The sequence below is a fragment of the Candoia aspera genome, chromosome 1 (assembly GCF_035149785.1).
Source record: "Candoia aspera isolate rCanAsp1 chromosome 1, rCanAsp1.hap2, whole genome shotgun sequence".
Lineage (NCBI taxonomy): Eukaryota > Metazoa > Chordata > Lepidosauria > Squamata > Boidae > Candoia > Candoia aspera.
In genome coordinates this window covers 162,483,684-162,495,914 of record NC_086153.1, presented here as the reverse complement: position 1 = coordinate 162,495,914, position 12,231 = coordinate 162,483,684, and the positions used below count along the sequence as shown (strand labels likewise).

Genomic DNA, 12,231 nt, shown 5'->3' with positions numbered 1-12,231 from the left:
TTGGGGCTCCTGTCTTCAATTCTTCTTTTCCTATTTATTTTGTTGGAGGGTTACCCTTTTTATAACTAAAAGTCCTTTTATTCCTGTGCTCCTCCCTCCTTTCTCTCTCTCTCTCTCTCTCTCTCTCTCCTCCTACTCCCCAAACTTGCTCTTCTTCTAGACAGCTTATGTAAGTTGTACTATCAGATGGACTCGTTCTGATTTCCTGCATTTATGCTTCCAGACTGAACTGCATTATGCAATTATGCCTGCTTTTAAACCTGTGTACCTTTCATGGAAAGATGCTGTAACCAGGCCACAATACATTATAGTAATGATCATGTATACAGATAGGCCAAGGAAAGCATGTTATTTGTGTGTTAGGACTGAACAGGATATTGTGCTGGAAATGGAGTGCTCATTGCTGGCTGATTAGGCACTCCTGTTTTGTTTTTTGTTTTTGTTTTTTTGCATTGGTGGAAAAAGAGGACCTTAGTGGCCAAGTGATCAGTCTAAACACAGAAAAGGAACATTAGAATGCAATATTATTTTTCTTGATATTATTGTCAATATATTCCATCTGTTTACAGTTCTGCTATAATCAGCATGGTATAGCATTATTGTCTGATTATATAACTTTTATTAGATGGGCAGAATTCTTTGTTGCAAGCCATTCCAAGCTGCTTTTGGGAAAAAACTGTGTCTACAATTTCAGATTGAGTAATATTATATTGTGGAAGATGAGAAAGTGCATCTGCAAGGAAATTCCTTTTCCCAGGAAGAAAATTAAGGGTAAAATTAAAGCAGCTGAAAAATTGAGCCCAGTGAATTTGTTTACCATTTAACTTCCTGGGAGTTCGTAAAGCTTGGAGGTTTTTATGATCAGTCCAGACTTCAAAGGGATGTTTGGAGCCTTCTAGCAAGTGCCTCCAATGTGTTAATGCAGTTTTGACTGCAAAAGCCTCTTTTTCCCATATGTGCCAATTGTGCTCAGAGTCAGTAAATTTGCGGGAGAGGTAGGCGTATGGGCGAGGGAACATGTTTTCATCTTTTTGAACCAAAACCACTCCTATCGCTGAGTCAGAGGCATCAGCCTGAACAATGAAGGGGCGATTTGGGTCTGGGTGTGCCAAAATAGGTTCTTCCATGAAAAGAGCTTTTAGATGCTCAAATGCAGCTTAGCTTTTATCTGGCCAGCAGAGCTTTGCCCCCAGAGAAATCACTTTGCACGTTTCACCCCTCCCTCTTGTTTTAAGCAAGTCTGTCAAGGGCAGCGCAATCTGAGGGAACTGGGGAATAAATTGTCTGTAGAAATTGGTGAACCTTAGAAAACTTTGGAGCTGCTGCCTGGTGCGAGGTGGCTCCCAACCCCTAATGTCCTGTACTTTGTCTGGATCCATCTCAATGCCATTAGTGGAGATGCAATACCCCAAGCAGTCCAGTTGACTTTTATGGAACTCACACATAAAAAGTTTTGCATACAGTTGGGCATCCCTTAGCTTCCGTAGGACTTGCCTAACCAGTGGGATGTGGTCTTCTAACATCTCAGAGTGGATTAGAATATCATCTAAATACACCCCTTTTGTACAAATGCTCATGGAGGACCTCGTTGATATATTGCATGAATACCCCAGGGGCCTCAGCCAACCCAAAAGGGAGAACCTTGTACTGGTATGACCCCAAAGGGCAATTGAAAGCTGTTTTCCACTCATCCCCCTCTCTGATGTGGATTCTGAAGTAAGGTTCTCTGAGATCAAGCTTAGTGAATACTTTGCCTTTCAATAGGTGGGATAGCATATCCTTCATCAGAGGCAAAGGATATTGGTTGGTTACGGACATGGCATTTATTCTGCAGTAGTTGGTACACAGCCTCAAGGAGCCATCCTTTTTTGCTTGGAAGGGCACTGGGGCGGCTAACAGGGAGTTAGCTGGTTTGATAAATCCCCTAGCTAATTTTTTGTCGATGAACTCCCTGAGGACTTTTTTCTCAGTCTCTGACATGGTGTACATTTTCGGTTTAAGCAGCTTAGCCCCTGGGTCAATTTCTATGGCACAGTCAGTTTTCCTGTGAGGCGGTAAGTGATCTGATTCTTTTTCATCAAAGACATCAGCAAAATCAGCGTATTCGCTTGGTATGGCTGCCTCTGCCTCTGGCTTCCCCACTGGCAGCTGATTTAGCACTATCCCTGCTAATTGGGTGTCCCTCTGCTTAGGGGCTAGCGGAAGGGGGTTGCTAACCCCGTCTTTAAAAATTAAGGACCCAGTCCCCCAGTCAATTTGGCATTTTCTACTTTTTGGCCACAGTAGCCCCAATATGAATGAATAGTTTGCTACAGGGGCCACAATAAATTGCAATGTTTCTTTGTGTCCCCCCAACCTCATGGCCATGGTTTCAGTTTGAAACTCCACTGGACCCCCATGGGCTATGGAACCATCCATCTGAGTAAAAATGATGGGTTGCTTAAGTCTCTTAGTTTTGAGGCTCAGTGTGTTGATTAGCGTGGAGTGTATTAAACATTTGGTATACCCAGAGTCTAACATCACTGTCAGATTGGCTTTGTGGCATGTTCTTAAGTTTTTTAATTTCACCCTGACTAGTAATGTGGGGCAGTCATCACTCACCAGAGGGTTTTCTCCTTCCTCCTCCTCAGAAGCTGGCAGGGTGCACCAGGGATTTTCCACCTGCTTGCAGGGGCAATTCAGAACAGGTGAAATTCATTTTCCACCAGCTTCTGTTCTTCTGGTTCCGAATCCTCACTTGACTCCAGCAGTGGGCTGGTATCCATGTCTCTGAGGGCCAGTGCAGTCGCCACGACTCCTTTGCATTTAGGTGGTGGCATCTTGGTTGGTTTCGTTCCCGATTTAGCTGCCTCCGGTCCTCTGCAGGGACACTCCACTACTCAATGTGTGTCTTTACTGCATTTGAAGCAGCTGCCTCTTTTCCAGGTATGGTCTTTGGTGTCATCTCTCTCTCAGAACAGCCTTCGTTGGGCAAGGGGAATTGGCCCGGAGCCCCAGTATTCGTCCCTGCAGCCTGCACTCTCAGTTGCCTTCGGAACTTGTACTGGGTGTTCTTGACCTCTCCGGCCAGGCAGATCCACTCCTTTAAGGTGGGGGGATCTCCTCTACATAAGGCCCATTGCAGGATCTCGGGTTGCAGGCCACCCTTGAAATAATTGATCTTGGTGGTCTCTGACCAGTCTATGACCTTTCCTGCCAGGGCTTTGAACTCCATCGCATACTCTGCCACACTTATCCCCCCTTGCCTGAGTTGCTGGATGGCTGATTTCACCCTCATCTTATCTAGCGGGTCTTCAAACCTCTCCCTCAGGGCTTTCATGAACTCTCTTAAGTTGTTTAGCTCGGGTGCCATGGCATTGTGCAGCTGCACATACCAGTCTGCTGTGGCTCCGCGAAGCCTTGCTCCAACTTGGTTCACCTTCTTGTATTCCATTGGGAAACAAGACCCAAACTCCCAGATATAAATGGATACATTGGTCAAGAAAAACACCAGCTGCTTGGGGTCACCATTGAATTTGACTTGTATCTCTTTCGGGGTCCCCTGGTGCACCACCTCAGTTGTGGGGGCTCCTACTGATCCCTCCTGGCTCTCTGCGTGGCCCCCACTCCTGTGCCATCAGATTGGTGAGTTGAACCCCCTTATGGGGGTTACAGTGCAATGTCAACCTCATTGGTCTGGCAAGGCACCCCTGGAGAGCTGGGTCGAAAACTCTCCCAGTGGGTATGCTGTGGTGTCCAGGGCTTTCAATACATGCTGCATTATCACCTCCATGGCTGACATACTTGCCTCCAACCCATGCATTGCTTGCTTGGTCCCATCGACTTCTGTCACCATCCCACGAGACCCTGGGCTTAGCATTCTTATTTGTGCTTCCAAAGGTTGGGGTACTCTCCCTTCTACCATCTTCATGCCCGACTGCGAGGGCTCTTCCATGATCACATCCAGAGTTTCGGGTTCTCTCACAAAGTTGAGGGTGAGGAGTGCGCTTTCCAGTTCTGTGGTGTTTAGCCAGGGTTCTGTTTCACACTTGCTTTCTCTGCTCCTGGAGCTCTCCTCTGTCTCAACCTTATCTTCTTCCCCTTTGGCGTACAGCACTGTCCACTCGGTGGAGGTTGAGGGTGATGGCTCCTTCGCCTTGGGTTTTCCATGTTTTGGCATTATTTCGTTAACTTTCAACTGAGTGACTTTCCCCAGGAAGCGTTCTCGAATATAATAAGATTCGCAACTTAATGTCAACACTGGCTCATTCAAGCATTCACACAATGACAGTCAGGAGACCAGGATCCTTTAACTGTTTAATGAAGCGAAATGACCAGGACAGAAGTAAAGCTGTGAAGGAGAATTCCCACTAAAACATATATTTAAAACTACATTCCCTTAATTGCTTTCTTTTCCTTTTTCCCACAAAAATATGTCACCCCACTTCCCATCCAGGTGGTATTGCTGATGTATCTCTACTGATCGGCCTTGATGTATACCATAAATCTCTAGCCATAATAATGCAATTCACACTCCATTCCAACACCCCCTCCCATCTGGCAACAGAAAGTCTAGCCCATTGATAAGGAAGCAATGGAAGATGCTCCAATCGTGAACCTTTTGATCGGAGGAATCTGACAAACAGCTTAAACATGTATATTCTAAGTGATGTCTGTTCATTTTATATGGACCTACCTGCCCAGAATACTAAACAAACAAACAAACAAAAACTATTTTTTAGAAAATTAGAACATTAGAATATTAATATTTTTGTTTAAAATGCTTGTATAAATATTCATAAACTCTCAGTTACCCTTAGTTACTTTAAAGCAAATTTAAAGAGAGGATAGACTTGGACCACCACTTTGTGATTATTCACCTTTCATGTAATATTTATTGATGAGCATATAAAACATTGGGGAAGCCAGCATAAGACAGAATATGTAGAATGATTATGTCTGGTAATTGCAAGTAGAGTCTTCTTTGCTCTTTCCTATAGAGTTTGAGCTTCTATAGGTCTCTGGCTTGCCACAATCTTCTTGAAGAAGCATTCCTCTTATATATAGATTATTGCAATATGTATGGGACTGCTTTTGAAGGTTACTTTGAAGCTACACTTGGTGCAAAATGCAGCAGCCTGCCGGTTGACTTGTGAGAGCTGCTATACATATAAAAGACTCTTCCAGGGACTCTGCATTTGTTACTGGTAGGCTCTGGGTACAATTCAAAGTGCTGGTTTTGATCTATATGGCTTGGAACTGGGTACGAGTCTATCCATCCAGTACACCCATCCTGATGTTGAAGATCCTTCTTCAGTTTGAGATTAGAGGGAAGGTGAGACAATAGTGCTTCTTAGTGGTATTACCGCCCTCTAGAACAGTCGCTTCATGGTGATCTGGATAGATCCTTCACTCCTGACTTTCAATCCTACAAACTGATCTGGACTTTAAGGGTTAAAATCTTTGTAATTTGGGATACTAGTACTTATAATTATGAGTTTTATATTCTTAATTTTATGATTATGAATATAGTTTATGATTATTAAAGAGTTTTATGTATTGTTAGAAGATTGTTGTGATTTTTTAAGTTTATAATACCATGTAGTTTTTGGGAGTGTGTGTATAGCAAATAAATAATGTTCATTCTGTATTTATGCAGGTCCTTGTACTTCTCATTAGTTCCCTTGCTTGTCTACAAGCCACTTTGGCTATGTTCTTGGGACTGACCTCCTGACTAGTTCTTGTAATCAGTTCAGTCTAATATATATCCAGAAACTTGAATTTCTTCTTTTGGTTCTTTTTATGTTTCATTCTTAGAGCTTCTTTCACAGTTTTGCCTCCATCTGGGTATTCATCCTCTGTCCAAATCACATTCTCTCACATATGCAGTCTTTCTAAAAAAAAAAAAAAGTGTAAGTAACCAATTTCATGGCCATGGAACACTAGGTGAAAAGCCCAGTGCTAGCTCTGGTCTTTACTAAAAATAGCTGGTGATTAATACCTGGTCAATAGCATATTGTAACCATTCTGCAGATGAAGATTTTCCCTTCTTTCAAGAATGCTTGTTATGGAAAATCCTGAGTCATTTACAGCAGAGAAGCATCATGTAAAACAAATGTCAGCGCAGGTATGTGTCTGCCATTACCTTCATGAAATGAAGAACCTCAAGTTCTAATGCCACTGCTGGGTTGAATTTCTAAGCAAATCCCATAGATCAGAACTGGTAATATTTTGGAGTAAATATGAACAGGGGTGTGCTCTTTAATTGTTCAGCAGCAACATTCACAGGGGGATATGTTCTGAACAGTCTAAGCCTGGAGTATGTTTGGCTGGGTTGCTACCAATGGTAAATGCCTGAGAAGACTGACCAGGCATACTTTTGATTCCTTCAATTGTCCTGGAAAATGAATACTTTGTCATTTTTCAGGACAACTTAGTAATTTCCCAGTTTGATCTTACCCATCTACTAGGCTTATGCACACCTTGAGCATGATTTGGAAAAAAAGTGCTAGTGTGACCCTGAAAAAATGGAGTGTTTTAATGAATTGAATAATTTAATTACAGAGCATGTAATTAAGGTACCTCTTTTCAGGTTCACATGGAAGCCAAAAAAGACATATATAACAAAAAGATGATGTGATCTCACTTATACAAGGTCCAAATCAATGTGTACAACTCTATCATTTATCCTATCTTCAGCTGTGGCATCTTGGAATGAGAAATAGCCTTCAAATTTTTCTAAGAATATTCCAGAAACTTCAGAATTCCCTCAGTGAGATTATTGATAGTTATGGACAAGTTTCTGTAATGTAATGCAACGGCATTTGCAGGAGGTGATCTTGAGTTGCAGGAGTTCTATATACATTTTACAACCTGCCTGTACAACGAGCTGGGATTCTGTTGCCAGTAATGTTGATGATAATACCTATAATTTCAATAAATTGCCCAGTTGAGCCAAGGAGTAGGACGCCTGGGAGAAGCATGAGTGAAGGAATGTCTACATTATAGTAGCCAGTGTGAAAAAACCAGGAAGCTCATATGACATAATTGTATTATGTATTATTATGATATATATTATATTTATATATTATTAGACTTGAAGAATGGTCAAATGGAAACTTGGGAGAAAAGTCTCCTAAGATCTGAACTGATCAGCTTTGTGTTGCTGGCAAGAATAAGGTGGACAGCAGAGAAGGGAACTCTAAGAAATGGAAAATGGTGAGGCAGAAAACCACAGATGCCACAAACAGCAATGATTTGAACCAACCACCCAAATTTCTTTTTATGGGTTCCTAGTTCAATAATTAAATAACTTTTATTATAAATATAAGTAAATAAAATATAATAATAAATAAAATGATTCAGTAATAATACAATTCAATAGCTTGCTGTGAATTTTATTGGAGAAGTGATTTTAGACTGTGCCTCTATGGTTGGAGTCTGTTTTCTGTACCAAGGGGAAAACAGTGTTAAAAACCTCCCCCTCCCCGGTGTACGGTGCACACACACAGTGCATCACCCTAATCTTCTCTATTGCCCTCATGCGAGAGCACTATTTGATCAACCCAATGTTCTATTTCATTCTATTCCCTTAATTAATTACCAGTAGGGTGACGTGCCTTACCTTCTGTGTCTGGAAATTGCAGTGATTACTCCCATGCTGAGAGACGATTCTCCCCCCTTTCCCATCCAGGATTTATGCTTTCCTTTTGCTTCTGTCCATGTGCAAATTAGCCTTTTCAGCCCATGAACTGGCTTATGTTATGGGTGGTGACCTAAAACTGCCCACTTTCCTCCCCTCCCCTCAACTCATCAGCAAGCGGAACTCTTTCCAGTTGGCTTTTGAATCTTCTGGCTGTATTTGTGGCTGCCCCTGTCTGAGTAATTAATGATAGTGCTGTTGTTTATGAGCTTGAGTTGCTAACACTCTTGGTTGGAAATGCATTTCTACCTTTGGGGCCTGCTAGTTTCCTGTTTCCAGTCCCACTTCACTGGTCCAGGTCAATATTTTCTGTGTAAATAGATTTATCCAATAATGGCTGGTGGGAAAGTGTGTCATTCATCAGTCCAGTAGCAAACATACCAGACCAACTTTTAGAAGAGCCCAGGAGGCTGCACCAGCATGGCTTGGAAGATAATTTCTCTTTTGCCCTCATTAAATATACAATCTTATATATGCTGAACATCTTTAAACTGGAACACAATGCTGATGAGGTATTGAAGGCACTGACATCTGAATCCTAAACCAAAGTTCACTTAGCTTCAGAGGACTATTGTTGTACACAAGAGTGCCTGAACTGGGTTTTAAATATGGGTTGACTGAAGTGTACACATTCCTATGATTAAGTTAAGTCTTCTCTAATCTGGATCTCTTAGATATTTTGGCCTGTAATACTCATTTATTCTAGACAGTGTAGCCATCAGTCAAGGATGGTGGGATTTGCAGGCCGAAGTCTCTGGAATGACTCAGGTGGGGAAGACTGGGTTAACCCATTAACAGCAACACTATCATTACTTACTCTCTTCCCCAGACATAAGGGAGAAGTGTGGGCTGTTAGATATGGTGTGTTCAGGTGGCATGTTGTCCAGCACCAGTGGCACTAAATGGGGAGTGCAGATGAGGATGGAAGGAGATGTAGTAAGGTATTTGATATTATATTCAAGGTGCCATACATTACCATCTGCATGTCATCATAAAAACGATATTCAGAGAACACCATAAATCATTATTTTGCAAAGTTCTTGAGAGTAGCTAAGCCTTTGTGATCAGCTATGAAATTCTTCCCTGCTGCCAAGGCTAATATTTTTTTTCCCACCAGATCATTCCACTAGAGAGCTCAAATTGGAATAGTATTTATCACTGTTTCCAAGAATTCTTTTCTGTGTGATCATGCTGGGATAAGCTACCTTCATACAGACATGAATAGATATAATTTTGAACAGTAAGTATCTACAATAGAAAATGATGGCATTAAAAAGCTCCAAGGCCCTTACATGCATGTTATGAGTTTTTGTTCAGTGTTTGTACACTAAAGGTGGATACCTCAGAGCACCTTGAGATTATCACAGTTGAAATTTGCCAGCAAAATGTCCACTTTTCAGTCACATGATTTTTAGTGAAAATTAAAATGTATTCATTTGCACTTCTAGAAGTGTTCCAAACCACCCATTCCCAAACAATGCCATTACTGGGATGTGCCCCTACAATCTTCAGAGGGCAAAATATTTTTAAAAAGTGCCCCTCAGGCCAAACCACTTTTCCTGACCTGGTATATACCATTAGAGGCAGCATTCCTTCCGTATATTTATGCTGTGCTCAATCATCAATAGGATAGGTAGCATGTTCTATAATTTTCCAGATGCATAAAGCTAGCATTGATCTCTGCAAAATGCATAGAAATAGGGTGGGTGAGAGGGGCTTTAAACAGGTCTGGTTAACTTGTGATTTGGTTAGGCTTCCTATGCCCACTAGAGGTTCATGTTACTTCCCTCTTGGTGTTGCCTGTTTTGGATGGCAGAAAACAGAAAGACAGAAGAAAGCTAAACCTAGTACAAATTGTTCCTGCCAACATTAAACCAAGGCTTGAGAAAGTCATGAAAACAGAATACTTGGCCATTTCTGATGCAGTTTGGAACAGTTAGGCCTCAGCCTTGTCACCTCTGTTTTGCATCCTTTTCAAACCACAGCACTGAATGATGCAAACATATTTTTTGTCTGTAATGCTCATGACTTGGTGCTTGCACAGGGGACCTGTCACCTTTTTTTTCAATGCATGTGTAGATACATATTGAAGAAGATGTAAATATTACATTGTCTTTTAAAATTATGCCTCTGTTTGCTCTCCTAATTGCTTCTTCATTAGGGAATAGGCTTTCAGAAAACATTTCCCTGAGAGCTAAAAATAATCAGCATTTGTTTCTGTAAATAATGCTGTGTCCTTAAGGAGATAATGATTTCTATTGTTGCAAGAATATGGTGGCTACTGCTTTATGGATAATCAGAGCAGATGGCTGCTAATACATCCCTTGAAAAAAGGCAACTTGGCAACAAAAATATACTTCCTCCCTTCCATCATTTCTGAATGTATGATTTTGCTTCCCTTCAGGTGGGTAAGGAGAAGGCTAAGGGAAAGCAAATCTCTCTGGTGTATTAATCTGAGAAGCTGTCAAGAGTTCACAGCCTGAAAAGTACGCACAATGTCTTCCATCATTGAAATTAAGTGTTCTGAAAGGTGGTGTTGGAGTCCTAGCTCTGTGGCACGGGGAAATATATACACTGTATTCCATCACTTAAAATGTTAACCTTGTCCCTCATTGGTGACTGTGAACAGGAGCACTTTCTCCGTGCTTGCTAGTTAAATGGCAATCTGTCAGTGTGTGTGTGGGGGGGGGAGTGTGAAGGGGGGGGGCAAGGCTCTATTGTGTTATGTCAGCCTCTGTGATTTGATTTTAATGTCCCAAAGTCTCACATCTTTGCTCTTGTAAGACTAGGTGGGGAGTGTTAATACATTACTTAAAGATTTCCTATTGCCTTGGCCACTTTGGCCCTCCTTCTGTGGACCGTAGCTAATAATAGGAATGTCTTCCTCGGTACAGCAAATACATAAATAAAATTAAGAGAGTTGTTTTTGTCCCCTCCCCACCTTATCTCATTCTTTGTCCAGTGGCTAATGTGAAATATAAATACAGTCCAGCTACTGTGTTATGGATTTTAGCTGAAGCAGTTTCTATATTATTTGATTGACTCTAGCTATATCGTTCTACCAAATTTCTGGATTATATTGATTTTGGTTGGTTGGTTGTGAATTAGATTGCCTCTTGTATATATGCTTGGATAACTTTTAAACACTCCTAGATAGTGCAGTGTGCTTTTTACCTTAAATCTAAGGAACAATAGAGAAAATTAATGTGTATGTATTTACTCTAGGGTAGATGAACATCTTGGAAAAGAAAAGTTGTATGGCTAATAAATCTAAGGAGATAAAAAGAGATTCAAGCCCAAGTTACCTTTCTTTCTAACCAGGCCTCTATGACAACAATTTTATGAATAGTCAGGCACTTATGGCAGCTACTTGCTCAAATTTCTGAATATACCCATTGGTCTAAAAAGATGGGAAATTTTCACAATAGAAAAAAAAAGCGATCTAAGCAAATCATGTCTGTCACCATAGGCTTTACATGAGAAACTGATCTACCATTACATGTTGGATGTTAAATAATTACCAGTGAACTGAAGGGGTTGTCTTATAGTTGTTGATAAGAATGAAAGAAAGGAAAAGGCAAAAGGTGCTGCTGGAAAGTCGTGGCTGCCTTTGAAGATTAGTTGCTGCTTGGGAGGGACTGTTTGCTTCAAAAAGGCATTGGTTCACCCACTCCTCAAGAGGCCAGATCTAGATCCAACAAAATTGGACAACTACTCTCCTATCTCTAACTTTCCCTTTTGGGGGATGGTTATTGAGAAAATGGTGGGGCTGAAGTTGCAGAGAGCTCTGGAGGATTGGAATAATCTGGACCTTTGACAGTCTGCACTCAGACCTAGGCATGAGATGGAAATCTCATTTGTCATTCTTGTGGATGACCTGTGCTGCAACTCAAACGGCAGTAGCATAACCATCCTTGTCCTCCTAGATCTCTCAGTATCTTTCTGGACCACCTGCAAGGGTTGAGAGTTGGGGCTCAGCCCTTTTCCCCGTCTAGTTTAAGATCTACATGAAGCCACAGGGAGAGGTCATATGTTGCTTTGGGGTGAGGTATTATCAATATGCAGGTGACACTCTTATATACCTCTGCCCTGAGTCCACTGGGAGATGCAGTGGAAGTCATGATCTGATGTGTGTAGGCTGTCAGGTCTGTATGGGGGAAAACCTAAGGAAGACAGAGTGACTGTTGATTCAAGGACTGGCTGATTCCAGAATTGCACTATCTTTGACTCTTGATGGAGACATGCTTCTGTAAAAAGAGCAGATTTGAAATCTGGAGAATCTCTTGGACTCACAGCTGCTGCTGAAACAGCAAGTGGCAAAGTGTGGCCAGGAAGGTTTTGCGCATTTTCACCCAGTGTTTCAGTTGAGGCTTTACCTGGGACAGGATGCACTTAATATGATCACTGATAATGGCCCTTGTCATCTCTAGATTAGATTACTGTAATTCATTCTATATAGGGCTGCCCTTGAAGACCATCTGGAAACTTCTGCTGGTCGAGAATGCAGCAGCTTGCATGCTCAGTGGTCAGTCATGATATTGCTGGATTAC

General features: G+C 41.6%; 1 protein-coding gene across 1 annotated transcript in view; it reads left to right on the top strand.

The window, feature by feature from the left end:
- PKHD1 (PKHD1 ciliary IPT domain containing fibrocystin/polyductin) overlaps window positions 1-12,231 on the top strand; it is a 282,461-nt gene that overhangs the window by 77,989 nt on the left and 192,241 nt on the right. The gene's annotated exons all lie outside the window — the stretch shown is intronic.